We start from the raw sequence: 22,120 nt of genomic DNA on the forward strand, positions 1-22,120 counted from the left end.
ACACAAGCCCATAATCTTGGGTCGGAATCTTTCAAAGTAAGATGTGAAGGAGACTGTTAGGGAAGGTGAAGTTAAAGGGACACTATACTGCCCAAATGAAATAATCATTGTTTATAAACCCCCAATGAAAACATGAATTAAGCCCTTTAATCCAGCAGATCTCTTGTATGCTGCCTTTGCAAGCCCTCCCCTTCTAACCTTGCGCAGACTTTCTGTGACTATATTATATGAATATTTTATTTGATATGTTTACTTCCTTTCAAGGAAGCTAATGACTAAATCGCTTCCATGGAATTTGTAAGCTGTTGTTTTTTTTTAATCAATAAAATATCCATGTCTGCATTCAACTGACCAGTGTTTGTGTGGGTATATCATAAAGAGGCAGACCTATCCACCTTGAAGCCAATCTGTCTAGGTTACACTGGAATTTACTACCCTTTTCAGATTTAACTATATCACACAGATATCTCATGAATTACTTACTAATTAAAGGACCAGTATTGCAGCCTTTCCTAACTCACAGTAATGAGATGACTATTTTAACTGGGAATTCTTGTTCGGTAAGTTTCTTAAAGGAACACTTTCATTGAAAAGTAAAGTCATCAGATCTGATGACCTTCATCCAATCAGACCATGCTTTACCTAGAGAATCATTTTGATCACAGAGCGCATGCACAGCAATTGCAACAATCCATCAATCCACTATGAAAACCACAGTCACCCCCTAGTGGAGGGATGGGGTGAAAGTTAATTTACTTAGGAACCAACTAGTAAAGTTGTCTACTAGCAGAGTTGTGCACAAACACACAAATCAGTATTCCCACACACACAAATCCTTTACATGCAGACACGCACACAAAGCTACACACACAGAAAGATACAACTACAAACACAGCTGCGCGCACGTTATATATGCTCCCCATAGCACTTCTACTATGAACGAACTCTCGATGGAGACAGCTTCCCTGAGATGTGTGCACCAGCCAGCCTCGCAGCTGAAGTTCTAGCACGTAACTGCTGAATGCCACAACTTACACTGCTCCCCCATCCAGCCTGCCTTCTGAACCACAACAAATTATCGCAGCCACCAGAAAGTATGGGAATTATAAAATGTAAACAATGCCATTTCACTGAAACAGCAGATTTTTCTTTGCATGGCTACTAGGGCAGCATCTGTGTCCCAAACTCACTTCATTAAATTGAAGTAATGTTAGTGCTTAGACTGTCCCTTTATCACTGGGAGACACTGTTGGATAAATATTTTGTATACAACTCTTGCTCTCCAGACGTAGGACCATAAATCGTAATATTGTATGGCAGTAAGTGGGTGTTTACAACTCTGTCATCTTCAATGAGTCATTGGGAATGAAAGTCAACTTTGACAGAAGAAACAGTACATATTTTGTCTCACTCCAAAATATAATTCTTTGGGTATCTATTTTGTTGCTCTTTCTGACAATGAAGTCACTCTTTTCTAAGAGCTCAGAATGAAAACAGTGTATGAGTGTATTGATGCTCTCCACAGCAAGAATACTATTATGCAGAGTGTATAAAATCATCACAATGTTCCACAGCAATAAAAACAGCATTAGAGTGCTTTCACGGAGCTCTACAGCAATAAAACATGCAGTACACACAGGGTATACGAGTATTGCAGCATTCCAGAGGAATAAAACTCACGATATGCGTTGTGTAGCTCAACATATCATAGCAATAAACCTCACAGTAAAATACAGCAATACAATTTGTAATAAAAAATTCTGCCAATTTTTACATAAATATACTTGTGTGAATAATATACTTGTTCAAAGTTCAGATTGGCTTTAGTTAAGTAAATAGCTTCAAATAGATCTCAAAATCACCTAGAGAAACAAGGCAAGTCCCTATTCGCAGCCATACCCATTAAAACAATATGTGTCCCACTTTGGCCATTTAACATTTTGGAAGGTATGCAAAACCATTAAAAAAAACCAAAAAACAATAAAATAAAATACAATATAAATGACACAGATGTGCTGTGTGTGTCTCTATTTAAACTCGTGGATACATCTAACCACCCGTGCAATCAGCATGTCCTCCTGTGGTTAAATATTAAATATGCTGGTGCTGCAAATACATTACCAATAAGTCCTTAGCACACATTGTGATGTTCCAATAGTGTTTTATTTGGACCTTTTTAACACCAGGCAGTAGAATCTTTCTCAAGCGAATGATGCCATTCTCACTCACACTGCAGGGCCTGGGAGGGAAGGTAATTAATTTCATTGTTTGCTCGTGTGCCATCAAATGAGCTGATACGCACCGAGGGACGTCGGCACTGGGATAAGGTAAGTATATAAAGGGTTTTTAACCCTTTAGTTACCGGGGAGGAGGGGCGCGAGGGAGGGGGGAGGCAGGGGGAGCGATAGTGCCAGGAATACAGACTTGTATTCCTGGCACTACAGTATCCCTTTAAGGGATGCACAATCTAAACTGGGGACAAATTGATCCATATGTTACAATTTAAGAAAACACTCTCATGTGGGCACACATTCATCCATATGTTACAATTTAAAGTGGTACTGTCATCAAAAATAAACTTCTTCATAGCGTCCAGATAGATTTCTTTGTCCTGAACCCCATTTTATTTTCTTCCTGACCAACCTAGTTTTCATGAAATTCAAAAAGAAATGCAGGGCGTACTTTTCCTTATATATAGCAGTCAAATAGACAATAATGGACAATGGGTGGAGCTTAAAGTAAGGTTGTGATTCAATAGGCCATTTAAATGTATCCACAATCTATCGGTAAAATCAAACCAACAGAGGAGGTAAAATTCAGACACCAAGTGCAGCGAAGAACAAAACGGCTGACCCCAAATATTGAGAAGTAATGATAATAGGAACAGCTGTATCTATGTTAATGATTAAGCAGCATCCAGTAACAAAGACCATATTCTTCAACAGAGACAGATGGCTAGTCTGAACCGAAACATTCAAGATGCCTATCTTTATAAATAATTTTGCCTGGACTTTTGATTTACCTTGTATTGCCTGCTGTTGTCCTCCTGGTATAGCAAATGCCATTACTCCTTACAGAATGTTCCCAATATTAAAATACAATTGGGATAAGTGGGAAGAAAAAATCAAAACTGCATATGGTCTTTGACATATTTATTATTACAGTGCATTGATGTAAAAACATGTTTTTTTTTATTATTTTTTGCCATATACACTGTCATGCCTATTGTAATACTGGATGGTTACTCTTTTCCATTTCCAAGTTTCCCTTCCCTTCCTACCCCCAATACAATGTTTATATTCTTGTTGTTATACAAATATGTAAAACTTTAATAAAAATATTTGAAAAGAATGTTCTATTACATTAATCATTTAAATTGATGCAATAGCTCAGAGTTAAAGCCTTTCTCGGTATAAATAACCTTACATTAAAACCCTACAGGTTCTCCTGACATTCATTCTTTTTTTAAGCTCTCTCTTTTTAAAGGGACACTCCTGACTCCTAAAGCATGTTACCTGCTGAAGAGCTTTATTTGTAAAGAGTATGTCCTCTTGTTTAAATTTTACAAAATGTGAGGATTTTAATAGAAAGTGACACCCCCCCCTGGCTGTCAATCAGATAACTGGTTCTGTTACTTCCTGCTTTGTTTAGCTCAAGAGGCAGCAATTGCTCAGAGAACCTGCATTGCAAAGACTTCTAATTGAGCTGCCTTGGGAATCTGAGGTTGGACAGCCACAAAAAGTCTGGGCAGGGTTAGAAGAGGAGGACTTGCAAAGGCTGCAGACGAGCTTTTAAACCCTCTTTTTTAGATGTACTCTCCAATAAAAAAAAAAAGATAAATAAATGCATACATGTTTGTATTAAGGGTATATGTGCTAAACAGTGGCTTTATTGAGTTGGCAGCGGAGTGTCCCTTTAACTTATGATTGCACAGAAAGATTCAGGAGTAAGGGTGGGATATTAGAAGTTTATTTTTCTTAAACTTCTTGCAAATATTTGACCTCTTCTCCAGTGTGTGCCTTAATCAATATAAACCTATGACTGCTCTGGAAGTTATTCATTAATTTTAGGTACCAATGACTGACTTGTGCAAATTAAGCATTTAACAGTGTGCTGATCTCTGTACGAGGGGGGGAGGGGTAGCCCAATCTCCATATCTCTATTTCTGTCATATCAACAGAATGAAATTGCAAAGAGCTGTAATTTGTGACTGACCTCTGATCCGTGATGTGTGTAATCCGTTTATATGAATTGTGAAATATGGGTTTACAGCTAGTGTTAAACAAAAATAGAGATCGCAAACACTCATTTACGTCTGTGCATGGTTTCGGGTAATAAAACGGTCAAATGTTTAACTAGTGCTAAAGGCTAATTCAGGGGAGCCCGCATTTAACTCTTTCGTTAAATACAAGAGTAGGACGCTGTGATTTTTAAAGGCTATGGTGATCGTGATAATTATCCCTGTTTATTTTATATACCAGCAAAAAAAAAACAAAACATTTTTTTTTTAGTAGATTGATATATTAACAACTGTTTTTTTTCTTTCACATTATTGTCCAATCTTTATTTCCATATTTAGGAATAGGTTACTGTCACAAAATACGGAGAAATACTAATTTAAAACAAACTTTCAGTGAGGCAAATAAACGTTTAGAGAGAACGCATTGCTCCTGTTTCTGAAATATTTATGTGGCTCTATCACATGTGAAGATCATTACATACAAGGTGGCACTGACCAATTTTAATGCCAAATCGGAATCTACTATAAACACTTCACGTACTCTATATAGAAAGTGTTTGACTCACAATTTGAAACTGTTTAGTGGTTACAACATTTATTTTATAATAAAATAAGTAGACTACAATGTTGCCTATACAACATTGGGAAAATTTACCATCGGCCTAAAGAGGATGCAATAGGGAACCTAAACCTAGACTTGATGGGATAGTGAGTTGATCATAATTGAGAGAAAAATGCAATACAATGTTTTAATAGTATTATAACCATGTGTCTGGTTCTCTGAATTCCATACGGAATACTGGATGCATAAAGGCCTGTTGATGAAGGAAGGGGACAGGAATGTAAGACATATTAGCAAGCTTTGGACACACCTGCCCTATATGTATGTGGGTGAATATTGGGAGTGGGTGTACCAGGTATATACTATTGCCCATACTAATAAATTGAAACACTTTTCCTACATAAGGTGTATATTCAGGGTACTTGACTAAAGCAGCATATTTGTAATAAAATGTCGTGGAACTTTGATCACACAGCTGGGCCAGCCATTAATATAAAAAGGAAGTGTCTGCTGCCAAGGTCACGCAAGTGAAATTTAAGAATATATCCCCTCTAAGAAAAATGGTCAGTCTAGGACCTGTAATGGAATTAATTGATACATTTATCCGATGACACGTTTCAGGCGTACAACATGCTCAGTTTACGTTAACTTTCTGTGAGTATAATGTCACTCATGTCTTACAAGATCCACAAACTCACAGCAGATCTGAATTCAAGCTTTTCCTAGCCTGCTGTGAAGCAGACAGACTACAAATCACAGTCAGAAAGGACACAGTCAGGAGAGGCATATAATGAGATTCGAAGGAAGAACAATGACATACATTGTCCCGTGTAGCCCCCTTCAATGAAAGGGCAGGTACAAAGACTCAAGGAAAACCAACAGCTATTGTACAACCAACCCTTAAAAAGGTTAAAAAGCAAAAAAAAAAAAACAACAACAAGCAAACTGTTTTTCATGGAATAGACTTAGGGGAGTTAATATCAGAATGGAAAACTAATTAGAAGATTAGAAAGTCTAACCTCGCCTCAGATTAGTATACCCTCTTATCCAGTGCATTATCTTACCTGTTGTACAGGGAAATACTACAAATAAAGAACACCACCACCATAGACAAACAATCAGCATGTAGTACCAGGCACTCCCCTGCTGGTTACATATTCAGACTGGGAATATGGAAAATCAGTTAAACTCCATTTTTGGAACCATTTTCTTCATATTGAACAAGCAGCTTTTGAACACATCAATACCTGCCATTACTAGCAAACAACATTATCGAATCTCCCCCTTTGCCATTTATCAAAGGTTGCCAGAGAGATTTGCACACAAAACCGCATGGCAAGGAAAGAGTTAAAAGTTAATGTTAGAGGCAAAAGGGTTCTGATTACCGTTAAAAGACATTGAAATCTGTGAAAATGTAAAGTTCATTTCATACACAATTTAAGGTCAGCAATCTACCTGCTAGCATGGCAGAGTTGTGAAAGCAGACATATTTGCTGCAAGGTTGATTCAAAAATACTGGTGACGTAGCTTCAAGGTTATATTTGAAAAGCAGAAATGAAAGAAATGGTAAAATAGGTGAAACTTGAGCGTCAAACATACATTCACCTGCTTTGCATTCCACTTATCAAAACACAGCAGGTGTTAACAGACAGCAAGTGTGGATGACACAATATGAAGTATGTTATAAGAGCAATCGTGGGCAAAAGTTTTAAAAATGGAGCAGTCGCCTTGCAAATGGAATATTCTCGCTCACTGCTCCACTTCTAAAACTTGAACCACTACTGGTCTCTATGCATAGCAGTCACTACGTTTAAAAAAAATATATTAATATATTTTTTTTTTTACTATTATTTCACATTTTGAAGGTCGGTGACAACTAATATGCATTTTATTATTATTATTATTATTATTATTATTGAACAGTTTACAAACAGCAGATAACACAGGACTGTAAAAAGATAGGAAAGTTTAAGTAAATCAATTAAATCAAATCAGTATTGGGAAGCTGGAGTGTTCTGTACAATATACACTGGTCGCTATACAGTGAAAAGTGAGTTGGCAAACTGCCTGTGTCAATGAATAAAATGATTCAATACAAAGTTTGTCAATAGTTGTGCCAATCATACTAATTTGAAGAAATGACGTAAGTGAATCTAAAAAAGCAATGTAATTTCATAAACCACAGTTAGCCTTAGGACACCGTAAGAGCTAAAAAAAATAAATAAAATATACAGTATTACCACCTGAAAAAACAACAAAACAGAAAGCAGAGCAAACAGCTTATGTACTACAATACAAAACAATATGATACAATACAAAAAGCATCTTCCAGCACAACCGTAGTTCTAAGTTGTTCCAAAGCAACACAATATCTGTCGCAAACAAAGTGCCAAATAATACAGATACAATTGATCATTTTATAAAAACACTTATTTGTCTAGCAGCTATTTTTTTTTACAAATGGAAAAAAACACACCTTAGAAAGTCTTAGGTTTGCCATACCTTCCCAGCCTATGTTACAGGTCAGTAGTACTAGACACCTTTGGTATAGAAGATAGTCAGTTACAAACTCTCAAACTGCTGCATGTGCTTATTGGTCAGAAGCGGAAAGCCATTTGCATTCCTTGGAAGGTATTTGCTAAGGACACCTGAGCCTTAGTCACTGTGGGCAGGGCTAGCTAAGAGGAGTGTTCAACACCTCGCAAATCCAGGAAGACTCGAAAGCAGGGACAGGCATAAACTGTCTCATTGCAATTGCTGTTAACTACAACACCCATCATACTCAGCCGTTGAAACAACGACTATAGCCCAGGTTGGATACATCACCACACTCACAGGGAGATGAAACCACTGGGGTATGGCTTTAGGCAGGCTTTAAATCCCATCAAGCTCCGTCCACGAGATGTTAGTGAAGCATGATGAGAGCTGCTTCAGCATCTTAATGCGAAATAGACTTTCTTGAATTTAAATGTACACTGCAATGAGCATTAAAACACTACTGCACGCTGTAGTGGTTATGATGCCAGGAGTGCTAAGCCTATCCGTTCAGGGGTAGCTCACTGGCTAAAAGCTCCATACATGGAGAACTCTCGGCTCTCCACGTTTGATTACTTACATTCAGGGGTGAAAATCATTTCTCATATTTAAAGGAGCATCGTACAGGAAAAGTGTACGCAGATCGTACGGGAAAAGTGATTTTACTCACCTTTTCTCCCACGCTGCGTCTGTCTCGCAACAGTTCAATGCTTTCCCTTAGGAGAGCATTGAGAGGCTATAGTGCATGTGCGGCAAAATGTGCCAATCAACATCTCCTCATAGAGATGCATTGAATCAGTGCATCTCAATGGGAAACCTTCAGTGTCTCCATGCAGGGTGTGGAGACGCTGAACATAGGTGCTACAAACTGAACAGCACTATACTAGGAAGCATCTTTAGTGGTCGTCTGAGTGACTGCCTCTACAGCTGTTATTAGGCAGTAATGTAAATACTGCCATTTCTCTGAAAAGGAAATATTTACATTGAAAAGACTGCAGGGACAGGCTACATTACGCTGTAGTGGTTCTGGTGACTACGGTGTCCTTTTAAAGTGTCCCTTAAAATGGCATTCAACGCAAACTAAAATGAATGATGAAAGCATGAGATTTTGTCTTAGAAGTAAGGATTTCATGAAAAAAATATCAATTTCAAGACTAGCTAACTGTCAGAGAGGGAGTGATTCAAGTACAAACAACTTCTCCCTAGCGCAAGGTGTTGTGCAAACAGTTCATGTTGCTTAACTGATAAGATTAAGAGAGTTCCATGGCTTGGCAGTGCACTGGTGTCAGGGACAATGCTTTAGGGTGGAGAGCTGTTGAAAAGAAGCATAAACACAACTACATTTTACTTTTGCATGCCTTTTATTTTCAATTTCCTGATCCTAGAACACAACATGCACGTATGAACATAGTTAATTATAAATGTTTTAGTTCTATAATTCTGGTCTTACTATGTAGATTATTTCCTTATATGTAAGGCCAAAAGAGCACTTAGAAACTGCCTGTAACATTTAGAACATCCAACAAAACAAAGAATCGTTAATGTGGGAAGCTTATTTTGGGCTATTTATGAAAATGTCATAATCAGAGAATTTGTACACAGCTCTAAAACTGCAGCAATAATAGAAACTACTGATTCCATTTGTTACCATAGTTATTGCTCTATATTTTAATTTTTTTTATTTTTGCACAACTTTTCTGTTTAGAACTATTTCCCTTCAAAGTGAGCATGTTGGTTCAATGCTTTTCCAGGGAAGCCCATGCCTGTATAGCACTGGCCCTAGATGGGTGATCCTTTGTTCTCCCCTGTCAGCCTCAGCTTATGGCCATTGCGGGCCACTGGGCATTTGCCGGTTTTGCCCAATGTCCAGTCTGGGGCCTGTCTCTCACACACTCAACTGAAAGTATAGCAGTTACCAGGTCCTATCTTCCGTAGTGTCAATGAAACATGGCATCTTTACTACCTCAAATACAGAAACAACTGTTAATAAGCACTCATTTACATCAAGCATGTCAAATTGGGGCCCAAGGCCCGCATGCGGCCCACAATGGATATATTTGCGGCCCACCTGCCCTGGGGCCACTTTGTGTTGTGGCTGCAGCCAGACACAAGACAGGAAAGATATTGTGGTGGAATCTCGGTAAAAATAAATTTAGTAGGCCGAGATTACCACGTGGCATGTGTACGTGCATATGCTGACGTATCGATCAGTTGGTTGCACGAGGCAAGATACGATCAGTAGTGTACGGAGCATGTGCAAGAATACAGGATGTAGTATTCCCCCTCCTCCATTGTGCTGGACAGGCCATGCGGTCAAACAGGAAGTTAATTCTTATTTGTGTTGATTGGTTAAGAGAATGTGCGGGTGGAGCTTAATATGGGAGGAGTTATATGCCTATATAAGGAGCCTGCACTATTGTCCGGGGCTCAGAATTTGCTGTATTTTGGTGACGCTAGTCCCTCTGAGTCCCGATCGGTGATCCAATAAAGAATCTCTTCCTTCCTGAAGAAACCTGTGTCCATCTCTCTGTGCTTGGCTTCCGTCAGTTTCTCCGGTATCATTTGGTGCATTGGCCGGGAAACTCATCGTTCAACGGTAGCTGAGAGGCAGAGGCGTGAGACGGTCTATCTTTGCCCACGTTCTCTACGGCTGCACCCCTGAACTTCTGCGTGGACCTCCCTTCGTCTCGGCGCCACTGGTCTGTTGTCCAGGAGATCATCGGCCTCTACGTGAGAAGTGCTGGGGTGTCCCCGTCGATGAGTGTGAACTCAGGTTCAGGTACGAGGAGGTAAGATAACTGCTGTTTTAGACGGCAGGACCCACTAGGGGTATACCGATTGTGCGGTAGGCCCAAAGGGGTTTTGAATCTGTGTATCTGCCCCCTCTGTCGGAGGGAAGGAGCGAAGGCGCACCGCTCGATCGAACGCTCTTTAGTCAGACCGTTTGATTTGGTTAGTCAGGCGGGGTTCTGGTGTAAATAGCCCTAGCCGGACACCGGTGTCTTGTCTAGACTAGCGTTCTAGGGTGTATATTACGTTCGCTAGGTCGGAGGGACCGGGAGACTAAGCGGCGCCTGTGTAAATTCGGTTCGCTAGTTCTCATCCTATCTGGGCTAAGTGGGAAGGCGTGTAAATTTGGAACCCACTAGACTTTTGATAGTGCGACTAAGAGGCGCCTGTGTAAATTCGGTTCTCTAGCTCGCTATATATGTGGTGATTGGGCAGTGTGGCTAACAAAAACGGGTGTATATAGTTTTAGGTAGTCCATTCAAGGTACTGGCCAATAGTTTAGTTGGGAATTGTAAATGTGTTAACGATTGTTTTAGTAAAGTGTATATCTTGTTAGATAGCGCGAGCTCAGCCGTCTAGCGAGAGTGTTAATAGTGTGTTGCTGTATTATAGTGCACGGTACCATAACCCTGTATATTTACTGACACTGTATATAAGTACTAATCATTGTTGTCCATTGCATGTTTAACACCATAACCACTAATAATTGTATTGTGACCTTAACTTGTGCTTTGACCTATGCTAACCGTACTGTAACCGCTATTTGTAAAAGACGATGTTACTGGGGTGTGTTATAGACGGGTAATTCGTATATAGAGAATTATAGCGTGGGTGACTGTATAGTTACGCCAAAGGGCATAATATTGATTATATAGTGACTGGTGTAACAGCTGTGTGTGTACGGGAATTCCCTGAGTGTTTATTGTTATTGTGTACGTTTCACTTGGTAACCGTACCACGTGGTGCTGTTGCCAGAGGAAACGGGTGTGACTGTTGAATAGTACGCGTGTATAGTATTCGTTGTCGACGACGTTCCATTGTTAAGTATGGGTGCGTCGCAGTCAACGATTCCGGATCCCTTAGGTTGTATGGTGAAGAATTTTAAAAAGGGATTCAAAACTTGTGATTTTGGGGTTAAGATGTCTTCTGTGCGTTTAGTTACTTTGTGCACTAGGGAGTGGCCTACTTTGGTTGCGGCATGGCCGCCACGTGGCAGTTTGGATCTAACTCTGGTACAGCGCTTACACGTGGCTGTATCAGGTAGGCCTGAACTTTACGGCCAGTTTCCTTATATTGACTGTTGGAGACAGGCCGTAAATGACTCGCCAAAATGGCTCCAGACATGCCACGAGGAGCAGTGTCGCCTCATGGTAGCTAGGACTTGTTCGTCCACTAGGACTGGTGTTAGGCCCATTTTGGACACGCCCCCTGAGTCCGAGATCCCTTTGCCGCCCCCTTACTTTCCGTTAAGAGGAAGTGACGCAAACGCAGGAAGTCCTGCACCCCTCCCCTCATTACCCTCATCCACTTCCGCTTCCTCCTCCAGTACAGGATCCACCCCCCCTCGTACTAAATCTCCCCTTCCGGAACCAGAACCCACCCCCATTAGAAACGAATATCCTGATTTGGCGCCACTTCAGACTTCCGGTCAAGCTTCATCTAGCTCGGCTCAAAGTGTTTTATTTACAACCTTTTCCCAAAACCAACCTCCCACATCCCCATACCCTATCTCTCCCCGACCGGAACCCATGACTGACGCCTCTCTACGTAGCCCCATCCAAACCCGACAGTTGACTGGTGCCCAACAATTAAAGCACTATCAGATGCCTCTTCGCCTAAATCCTGGGTCAGCTTATATCGATGCCGCAGGTCAAATGGCACACGCTGACCCAGTCTTCGTATATGTCCCATTTACCACTACCGACCTTTTAAACTGGAAGACCCATAATTCCTCGTATACTGAGAAACCACAAGCCATGACTGATCTGTTCACCTCAATAGTACAGACGCATAATCCGACATGGGCTGATTGCCAGCAGTTACTAATGACTTTATTTAACAATGAGGAAAGGACAAGAATAAATCAAGCAGCCATTAAAGCACTAGAGGATAGAGCCCGTGCTTTGAACCAAGCTAATCCAGCAGCATGGGCCGCAACACATTATCCCAACACTGATCCCGATTGGAACGTAAATGGTGCTGATATGGTTCAACTCAGAGCCTATAGAGACGCTATAATTGCTGGCATGAAAGCAGGAGGAAAGAAAGCCATTAACATGTCGAAGACAGTTGAGGTGATCCAGAAAAGCGATGAAGCGCCCAGTGTCTTTTATGACCGATTATTGGAGGCATACCGCTTGTATACCCCCTTTAATCCGGAAGACGCAGACAATTCCCGAATGGTTAACTCCGCCTTTGTCAGCCAAGCATACGGGAATATTAAGCGCAAGCTACAAAAGTTAGAAGGGTTTGCAGGTATGTCCATCACCCAACTAATGGAGGTAGCAAATAAGGTCTATATGAACAGGGATACAGAAAGTAAGAAAGAGGAAGAGCGCAAGATGCGTAAAAAGGCTGATATGCTAGCGGTAGCGATCGCAGGCGTAGATAAACGGGGCCCAGATAGAGGCAATAATAGATGGAGTAGGGAGCCTTTGAGTAGGGATCAGTGCGCGTATTGCAGGGAAGAAGGGCATTGGAGGAACGAATGTCCGCAAAGAGAGCAGTACGAGAGAGACCAACCCAGGGCAGGCTACGGAAACTTTAGAGGCAGAGCGAGAGGTAGAGGAGGCCCCGGAGGGAGTAATGGTTATAGAGGGAGTAATGGGAACAGAGGAAGTGTTAGGGAAGACAGGTATATTCCAGCAGCGCAAAGGTCCCGCGATAGAGAAGGTAGGGACTTCGTAGGATTGGCTGACACGGTCATGGAGGACTATTGATACCGACCGGGCTCCATCCCCCTTGGTCGAGCGGAGCCTATGGTCGATGTATCAATAGGGGGAAAAAGGAGTGCGTTCATGATCGACACTGGTGCTGAACATTCAGTGGTGACTAATCTAGTTGCTCCTCCATCTGGAAGGACTATTACTGTGATAGGAGCAACTGGAAGAAGTGCTGAAAGACCGGTTCTTAAAAGTCGACTCTGTACATTGGGAGGCCACGTAGTAAAACACCAATTCCTTTATATGCCTGAATGTCCAGTCCAATTGCTGGGACGTGATATGCTATCAAAATTACAAGCGCAGATTACGTTCCTACCAAATGGAACAACATCTTTAAAGTTTAATGGACCTTCAGGTATTATGACTTTATCCGTACCAAAGGAAGAAGAGTGGCGACTTTATACAGTGTTGACTAGCCAAAACCCTAGGAGTGATGAGACATTATTTAACATACCAGGAGTTTGGGCAGAGAACAACCCACCAGGACTGGCCCGCAATATTCCACCTATAAAAATTGAACTGAAACTTGGGGTTTATCCAGTGAGCCTAAGACAATACCACATCCCACAGAAGGCTAAGAAGAACATCCAATCCTATCTGGATAAGTTCATACGGTATGGTATCCTAAAATTCTGTACTTCCCCCTGGAACACCCCATTGCTGCCTGTTCAAAAGCCCGGTACAGATGAGTATCGACCTGTGCAGGACTTGAGAGCAGTCAATGATGCGGTTGTTAGTATACATCCAGTTGTACCCAATCCATATAACCTGCTTGCTTTAATTCCGGGCGGGGCTACTTACTTCACAGTCTTAGATCTCAAAGATGCCTTCTTTTGCCTCCGAATTGCCGCAGAAAGTCAATGTATTTTCGCTTTCCAATGGGAGAACGCTGTAACGGGCTCAAAACGCCAGATGACTTGGACAAGACTGCCCCAAGGGTTTAAAAATTCACCTACCCTATTTGGTTCAGCCCTAAGTCAAGATTTATTGGATTTCGAGTCTATCCCAGGAGAATGTGTATTGTTACAATATGTAGATGACTTGTTGATAGCAGCAGTTACAAAAGAAAAATGTCAGCAAGCAACGCACGATCTACTACATATTCTCTGGAAGGCAGGATACAAGGTGTCCAGGAAGAAGGCTCAGTTGTGTTTGCCAACTGTCAAGTATCTGGGATTCCATATCTCTGAAGGTCAAAGGATTATGGGGCCAGAGAGAAAAGAAGCTGTCTGCCAAATACCAATACCCAAGAATAGAAGACAAGTGCGAGAATTCTTGGGGGCAGCAGGCTTCTGTAGGATATGGATTCCCAGCTATGCGATACTGGCAAAACCTCTGTACGCAGCTATCAAAGGTACAGAGCACGACCCCTTCTTATGGACCCAAGAACAGCAAACGGCATTTGAAGATGTGAAGAAGGCTTTGATGAGTGCCCCAGCATTAGGTCTACCTGATCACACACGACCATTCTACTTATATGTACACGAGCAAAGAAGAATGGCTGTGGGAGTATTGACACAGTACTTGGGATCATGGCAAAGACCTGTTGCCTACATGTCTAAGCAACTGGATGCAGTGGCCAGCGGACTTCCACCTTGTCTAAGAGCCGTAGCTGCAGCCGCCCTGCTAGTAGCTGAAGCCGATAAACTCACTCTGGGTCAAGAACTTTATGTACGAGTCCCACATGCAGTACAGACGTTGTTGGATTACAAAGGAAATCATTGGTTTAGTAACAGCCGTATGACCAAGTATCAAGCAATGTTGTGTGAAAACCCAAGAGTGCATTTAGAGACTGTAAACACCTTAAATCCAGCTACCCTTTTGCCACAACCTACTGAAAGTCAACATGATTGTTTGGAAGTAATGGATGAAGTATTCTCAAGTAGACCAGATCTTCGTGATTTTCCCATCCAGAACCCCGATGTTCAATATTATACCGACGGCAGTAGTTATGTGAAAGAAGGGATCCGCTATGCAGGATATGCAGTAACAACAATAGACAAGGTGATAGAAGCTCGGCCACTGGCGAAAGGAACATCAGCACAAAAGGCAGAATTGATAGCACTAACACGAGCGTTACAATTGGCTGAAGGTTTAAGAGTAAATATCTATACGGACTCTAAGTATGCGTTTTTAACCACTCATGCCCACGGAGCTTTGTATAAAGAAAGAGGACTAATGAATTCAGAAGGCAAAGAAATCAAGTACGCAGCCGAAATCCTACAACTATTGGAAGCAGTGTGGGAGCCGAAAGAAGTCGGTATCATACATTGTCGAGCGCATCTGAGAGGAGATGGTGATGTAACCAAGGGAAATCGGATGGCAGATAGTGCAGCTAAGCGTGCTGCTGAATCAGGAAGACAGGAGTATGTGGGGCATATAGCTGCTCTAATACCAACCCCACTGTCTCAATGGACTCCAGTTTATACAACTCAAGAAGAGGAGTGGTTAAAGACTGAACCGGGAAAGTATTTGGAGAACAAGTGGTATCAGCTAGAAGATGGAAGAATAGTCATACCAGCATCACTAGCAGTAGAAATTGTCCAAAATTATCATAACGGGACACATTCTGGGAGAGACAGTACTGAAGAATCTCTCAGGAAACATTTCTACATACCAAAATTGTCCAACTTGACTCAGGCCATTGTACGCAGATGTGTAACGTGTGCTAAGAATAATGCAAGACAAGGACCAGTAAAGCCACCAGGAGTCCAGTTTATGGGGGGACTCCCCATGTCCGATCTACAAATAGACTTTACAGTGATGCCTAAATCGGGTGGACATCGTTACCTGCTGGTAATTGTGTGCACCTATTCAGGCTGGGTAGAAGCATGTCCTACTCGTACAGAGAAAGCAGGAGAAGTTGTAAGATTCCTGCTACGAGAAATAATACCCCGATATGGACTACCCTGTTCTATAGGATCGGACAATGGTCCAGCTTTTGTTCACCAGTGCCTACAACAACTGACTCATATGCTTGGTATAAAGTGGAGGCTTCATACTGCATATAGACCCCAGAGTTCTGGTAAGGTAGAGAGAATGAATAGAACTATTAAGAACCAGTTGGCTAAAATGTGTCAGGAAACCCAACTTAAGTGGAACGTTCTCTTACCTATAGCTCTATTGCGAATCCGCAGTACCCCTACCAGAAGGATGGGCCTCTCTCCTTTTGAAATCATGTATGGGCGACCACCTCCCGTACTTGGTAACTTAAGGGGGGATTTGAGTCAGTTGGGAGAAGGAATTACTCGGCAGCAGGTTGTAGAGTTGGGTAAGACTATGGAGGAGGTACAGAAATGGGTACAAGATAGATTACCTGTGAATATTTATCCCCCTGTTCATAGTTATCATCCAGGAGACCAAGTGTGGATTAAAGAGTGGAATAATGTACCGTTAGGGCCCAAGTGGAGAGGTCCTTATGTTGTTCTTTTGTCTACCCCTACAGCGATAAAAGTAGCAGAAGTGACTCCGTGGATACATCACTCCAGGGTTAAGCCAGCAGCAGTTGATTCTTGGCAAGTTACAGCAGATCCAGAGAATCCCTGCAAGATCCGGTTGAAACGCACTACTCAGTCGGAGTAACGAGGAATTATTGTGGATTACAAATTTTATTGTTACAGGTGTGAGTGAGAAGGCCATAATAAAGCCTGTCCGCTTACCAACACATAGTGTATAAGCCAGGAAAGTCTCGAAGGGACACCTGTGAAGACGAGCAGAACTCCATTCCCTGCAGCCCTCACATCCTGGAAGCTGAGGTTCCATCGCACGGACGAAGACTGAGGATGACGGCGAAAGATGTGCTTTTGATTGTGTTTATTTACATGTGTTTTTATATTCAGGAAGGTAGAGGTACCGACACTCCTAGCTGTGAGGTATGCATTAAGACTACGAGAACAGGTAACCATATTTCCCAAACCCTAATTTGGCATTCACAATACGAGTGTAAAGGAGATGTATCGAGATGTAGATACTTAAATATAGACTATAGTGTGTGCCATTTAGGAGTAGGAGAACCTAAGTGCTTCAGTCCAGAGTATCAACCTCGTACAATTTGGTTGACTCTCAGGAATGGAGATCCTCAGGGGACCCTAATTAATAAGACGGTGTTAGAATCCGTACATTCTTCGGGTGTTCTGCTATTTGATGCGTGTAAAGCGATATCGAGTGGTAGAAAGCCGTGGAATGTATGTGGGGATCTTAGATGGGAGAGGACGTATGGGTCTAATGATAAATATATTTGTCCCAGTAGTAAAAATAAATATGTAAGTCCTAGATGCCCAAATAAAGACTATAACTTTTGCCCATATTGGTCTTGTGTGGGGTGGGCGACTTGGGGACAGACAGTAGATAAAGACATGATAGTGACTAAGTTGCCGACTAGCCCTTATTGTAAGTCTATGGAATGCAACCCAGTCCATATACTTATTAATAACCCCGACAAGTTCCTAGATAAGTATGGAAATTTATTTGGGTTTCAGATATACGGGACGGGTTTAGATCCTGGGACATTATTGTTTATAGGAATAGAGACTGATACGGTATCCTCCCAGACTCATCAAGTATACCATTCCTTTTATGAAGAGATGAGTATAGATAATAAGATCCCCCATAACGCTAAAAACCTGTTCATTGACCTAGCTGAAAGTATTGCCGGTAGTCTTAATGTTACCAACTGCTATGTGTGTGGAGGTACTAACATGGGAGACCAATGGCCTTGGGAAGCAAAGGAGGTAATGTCCGGTTCTGAGGCAGTTGACCAACTAATATCTACACAAGCCGATTATCATATGAGTGTTAGAGGTAAATCTGAGTGGAGATTAAAGACCTCCATCATAGGTTATGTTTGCATAGCAAGGAAAGGAATAATGTATAACACTTCTGTAGGAGAATTAACTTGTCTAGGGCAAAAAGCTTATGATGATGATACAAAGAATACAACTTGGTGGTCGGCTTCAAATGTCTCAGAACCATCTAACCCGTTTGCTAGATACGCCAATTTAAAGGATGTGTGGTTTGATCTATCTATCACATCTACCTGGAGAGCCCCAGCCAATTTGTACTGGATCTGTGGTAAGAAAGCCTATTCGGAGCTGCCACAGGACTGGGAAGGGGCATGTGTGTTGGGTATGCTCAAACCATCCTTCTTCTTGTTACCGATTGAAACAGGTGAGACTTTAGGTGTTAAAGTGTATGATGTGAATCATAGGAAGAAAAGGGGACCCATAGAGATAGGCGCCTGGGAAGATGATGAATGGCCTCCCCAGCGTATCATAGATTATTATGGGCCAGCCACGTGGGCTGAGGATGGTACCTTTGGTTATAGAACCCCTATTTATATGCTCAACCGTATTATAAGATTACAGGCGGTGGTTGAGATTATCACAAATGAGACATCACAAGCGCTCAATCTTCTAGCGAAGCATAACACCAGGATGAGGACAGCAGTCTACCAAAATAGATTAGCCTTGGATTACCTATTGGCAGTAGAGGGAGGTGTATGTGGGAAGTTTAACCTAAGCAATTGCTGTCTTCAAATAGACGACGAAGGGCAAGCAATAGCTGAGCTTACTAGCCATATGGTTAAACTAGCGCATGTGCCTACTCAGGTATGGAAAGGGTACAATCCAAGTAGTTGGTTTGGTAGCTGGTATGAGTGGTTTGGAGGGCTTAAGGCAGTGGTAGGTGGAGTCCTACTGATTTTACTGTTGTGTCTACTCCTACCGTGTCTTATACCCCTAGTAGTTAGGTCTGTGCAAAGCCTGATAGGAAGTATAGCAGAGAGGAAGGCTGCTGCACAGATAATGGCGATATATAAATATAAGGCTCTAGATCAGGGAGAACCAATGCAAGAAGATGAATGTTGAAGATTCACATCATAAGATAAGTCTGGTCTGGTTCAAGGTAACTTGCGGTGTAAGCAAAACTAAGGTTATGTGATGCCTCAAGTAATTGTAAAATATCAAGAGGCATCAAAGGGGGGAATGTGGTGGAATCTCGGTAAAAATAAATTTAGTAGGCCGAGATTACCACGTGGCATGTGTACGTGCATATGCTGACGTATCGATCAGTTGGTTGCACGAGGCAAGATACGATCAGTAGTGTACGGAGCATGTGCAAGAATACAGGATGTAGTATTCCCCCTCCTCCATTGTGCTGGACAGGCCATGCGGTCAAACAGGAAGTTAATTCTTATTTGTGTTGATTGGTTAAGAGAATGTGCGGGTGGAGCTTAATATGGGAGGAGTTATATGCCTATATAAGGAGCCTGCACTATTGTCCGGGGCTCAGAATTTGCTGTATTTTGGTGACGCTAGTCCCTCTGAGTCCCGATCGGTGATCCAATAAAGAATCTCTTCCTTCCTGAAGAAACCTGTGTCCATCTCTCTGTGCTTGGCTTCCGTCAGTTTCTCCGGTATCAATATCAGTCATTCCTCCTGCGGCCGATCGTGTGATTCCGCAGGCCAGCCACTTCCCCTTCCTGCTCACAGTGCCAGAGGAGTGTCTAGCCTGCTTGAGCAGAGAAGAGCAGGGCTGGAACTGGAGAATGGGCGGCTCATCTTAAGGTAGGGAAAGAGCTGCTTGGAGGACCTTCCTGTGTAGTGTGTTAAATTGGGGGGCATTGTATTAATTTGAGGGAGGGACAGTTTGTCAAATTGGGTCAGGGAGTGGGCAGTGTATTCATTTTAGGGAAGGGCACTGTATTAAGATGGGGGGGAAGGGGCCAGTGTATTAAATTGGACAGGGGGGGCAGTGTATTTATTTGTGGGAAGGAGGGGGGGAAGTGTATTAAATTAAGGGAGGAAGTGAGGCAGGGTATTAGAGTGGTGGGAGGCAGTGTATTAGAGTGGTGGGAGGGAAATAGTGTGTTAAATTGAGGGGGCAGTGTATTAAATTGGGGGAGTGAGGGGGCAGTGTATTAAATTGGGGGAGTGAGGGGGGCAGGGTATTCAATTAGAGTGGAGGTAGGAGGGGCAGTGTATTAGATTAAGGGGCAGTGTATTAGAGTGGAGGGAGAGGGGCAGTGTATTAAATTGGGGGAGTGAGGAGGGCAGTGTATTAAATTGGGGGAGTGAGGGGGGCAGGGTATTCAATTAGAGTGGAGGTAGGAGGGGCAGTGTATTAGATTAAGGGGCAGTGTATTAGAGTGGAGGGAGAGGGGCAGTGTATTAAATTGGGGGAGTGAGGAGGGCAGTGTATTAAACTGGGGGAGTGAGGGGGCTGTATATTAAATTGGGGGAGTGAGGGGGGCAGTGTATTAAATTGGGGGAGTGAGGGGGGCAGGGTATTCAATTAGAGTGGAGGTAGGAGGGGCAGTGTATTAGATTAAGGGGCAGTGTATTAGAGTGGAGGGAGAGGGGCAGTGTATTAAATTGGGGGAGTGAGGAGGGCAGTGTATTAAACTGGGGGAGTGAGGGGGCCGTATATTAAATTGGGGGAGTGAGGGGGGCAGTGTATTCAATTAGAGTGGAGGTAGGAGGGGCAGTGTATTAGATTAAGGGGCAGTGTATTAGAGTGGAGGGAGAGGTGCAGTGTATTAAATTGGGGGAGTGAGGAGGGCACTGTATTAAACTGGGGGAGTGAGGGGGCCGTATATTAAATTGGGGGAGTGAGGGGGGCAGTGTATTCAATTAGAGTGGAGGTAGGAGGGGCAGTGTATTAGATTAAGGGGCAGTGTATTAGAGTGGAGGGAGAGGGGCAGTGTATTAAATTGGGGGAGTGAGGAGGGCATTGTATTAAATTGGGGAGTGAGGGGGGCAGTGTATTCAATTATAGTGGAGGTAGGAGGGGCAGTGTATTAGATTAAGTGGCAGTGTATTAGAGTGGGGGGAGAGGGGCAGTGTATTGGATTTTGTGGCCATGTATTGGATTTGTGGGCAGTGTATTAGAATGGGGGAGGGGACAGTGTAGTAGATTGGGTCTGCATGGAGGCGCTGAACGCTCCACATGGAGATGCTGATTGGCCGCGCAGCTTTTTGCCACATATACACAATAGCCAAATGGGAAAGCATTGGATTGGCTGAGATCATCAAGTTTGATAATCTCAGCCTAAGTGAAGAACACACTCATAGGACTTCAAAATCAACAAGATAACATAATTTGTTACATTCACCATTTCAGTCCCATTACCAAACTTTTCTTAATATGTCAAGGTAGTTGGACTGAAACACTGGTTATATGCAAATACATATCTCATTACAATAAATCTGTCCTACAAGCGTGAGGACGTCTAGTGTCAGTTAAGCAACCTTTGTACTGTACTTTTCTAAATAAATCTATGTTTATGAAAACTGAAGTTTTCGTTTTTTTGCTACCCACATAAACTTAAACCTTGTTTATTTGGCCTGTGTTGTCCTTTGAGTTTGACATGCTTGATTTACATTTACATAACATAATTTTTATTTTATATTCTTTATTTTATTTGCATAAGCCAGTGCCAGAGCATCACAAAGTGAAAAGGAACACTATAGTATTAAGCTGTATTACGAAGACTACAGTGTCCCTCTGTCCCTGACTTGCCCCCTAGCAATCAAAGGGTTACAACCAACTTTAAAACTTATCTGATTCTAGTGCCAAGATCCCCCCGATGTCAGCGCGAGGGGGAACCTAATGTGCATGCGCAGAAAGCGCCCTGTGTGCAAATTTGTTTACACCATTCTGGACGCCCTTATGCAAAGCATGTGGACGTCTAGCAACATTTCACAGAGTTAAACACTGGGTGTCCTCACGCAAAGAGTTTGCAAGACGCTGAACGTCCTCAAGCAAACATGAGGACGTCCAGCATGGTTTGAAGAGGTTAAACACTGTGTAAAGTCGGGCAGCGCCTCTAAAAATTCAATATTGTCAGCTGCAGGGTTACAGGGACAGGGATACTGCACCCACACTACTTCCATGAGATGAAGTAGTCTGGCTGGTTATAGTGTCAATTGCTGCAGAGTGTTTATGATCCGTTTCACAGTCCCCTGCCTTTTATCATAAAGACTGGGTTGTGTATTCAAACATTAAGGTACCAAAGAATAAAAACAGTGGTAAATATGAAACATGATCTGGGAA

General features: G+C 42.4%; 1 protein-coding gene across 10 annotated transcripts in view; it reads right to left on the reverse strand.

Annotated features, from left to right (window-relative positions):
• Window positions 1-22,120, reverse strand: part of RBM47 (RNA binding motif protein 47) — a 136,516-nt gene that overhangs the window by 26,332 nt on the left and 88,064 nt on the right. Inside the window, exon 1 of one of the 10 annotated variants that reach the window (XM_063457893.1) lies at window positions 7,305-7,561. The exons of 8 other annotated variants lie outside the window; for them this stretch is intronic. The gene's annotated coding sequence lies outside the window, so the exon portion shown is untranslated. Of the gene's footprint in view, window positions 1-7,278; window positions 7,562-22,120 lie in introns of those variants that run through there. One more of the 10 variants, XM_063457892.1, reaches the window with a different exon arrangement.

Source organism: Pelobates fuscus, chromosome 6 (genome assembly GCF_036172605.1).
Source record: "Pelobates fuscus isolate aPelFus1 chromosome 6, aPelFus1.pri, whole genome shotgun sequence".
Lineage (NCBI taxonomy): Eukaryota > Metazoa > Chordata > Amphibia > Anura > Pelobatidae > Pelobates > Pelobates fuscus.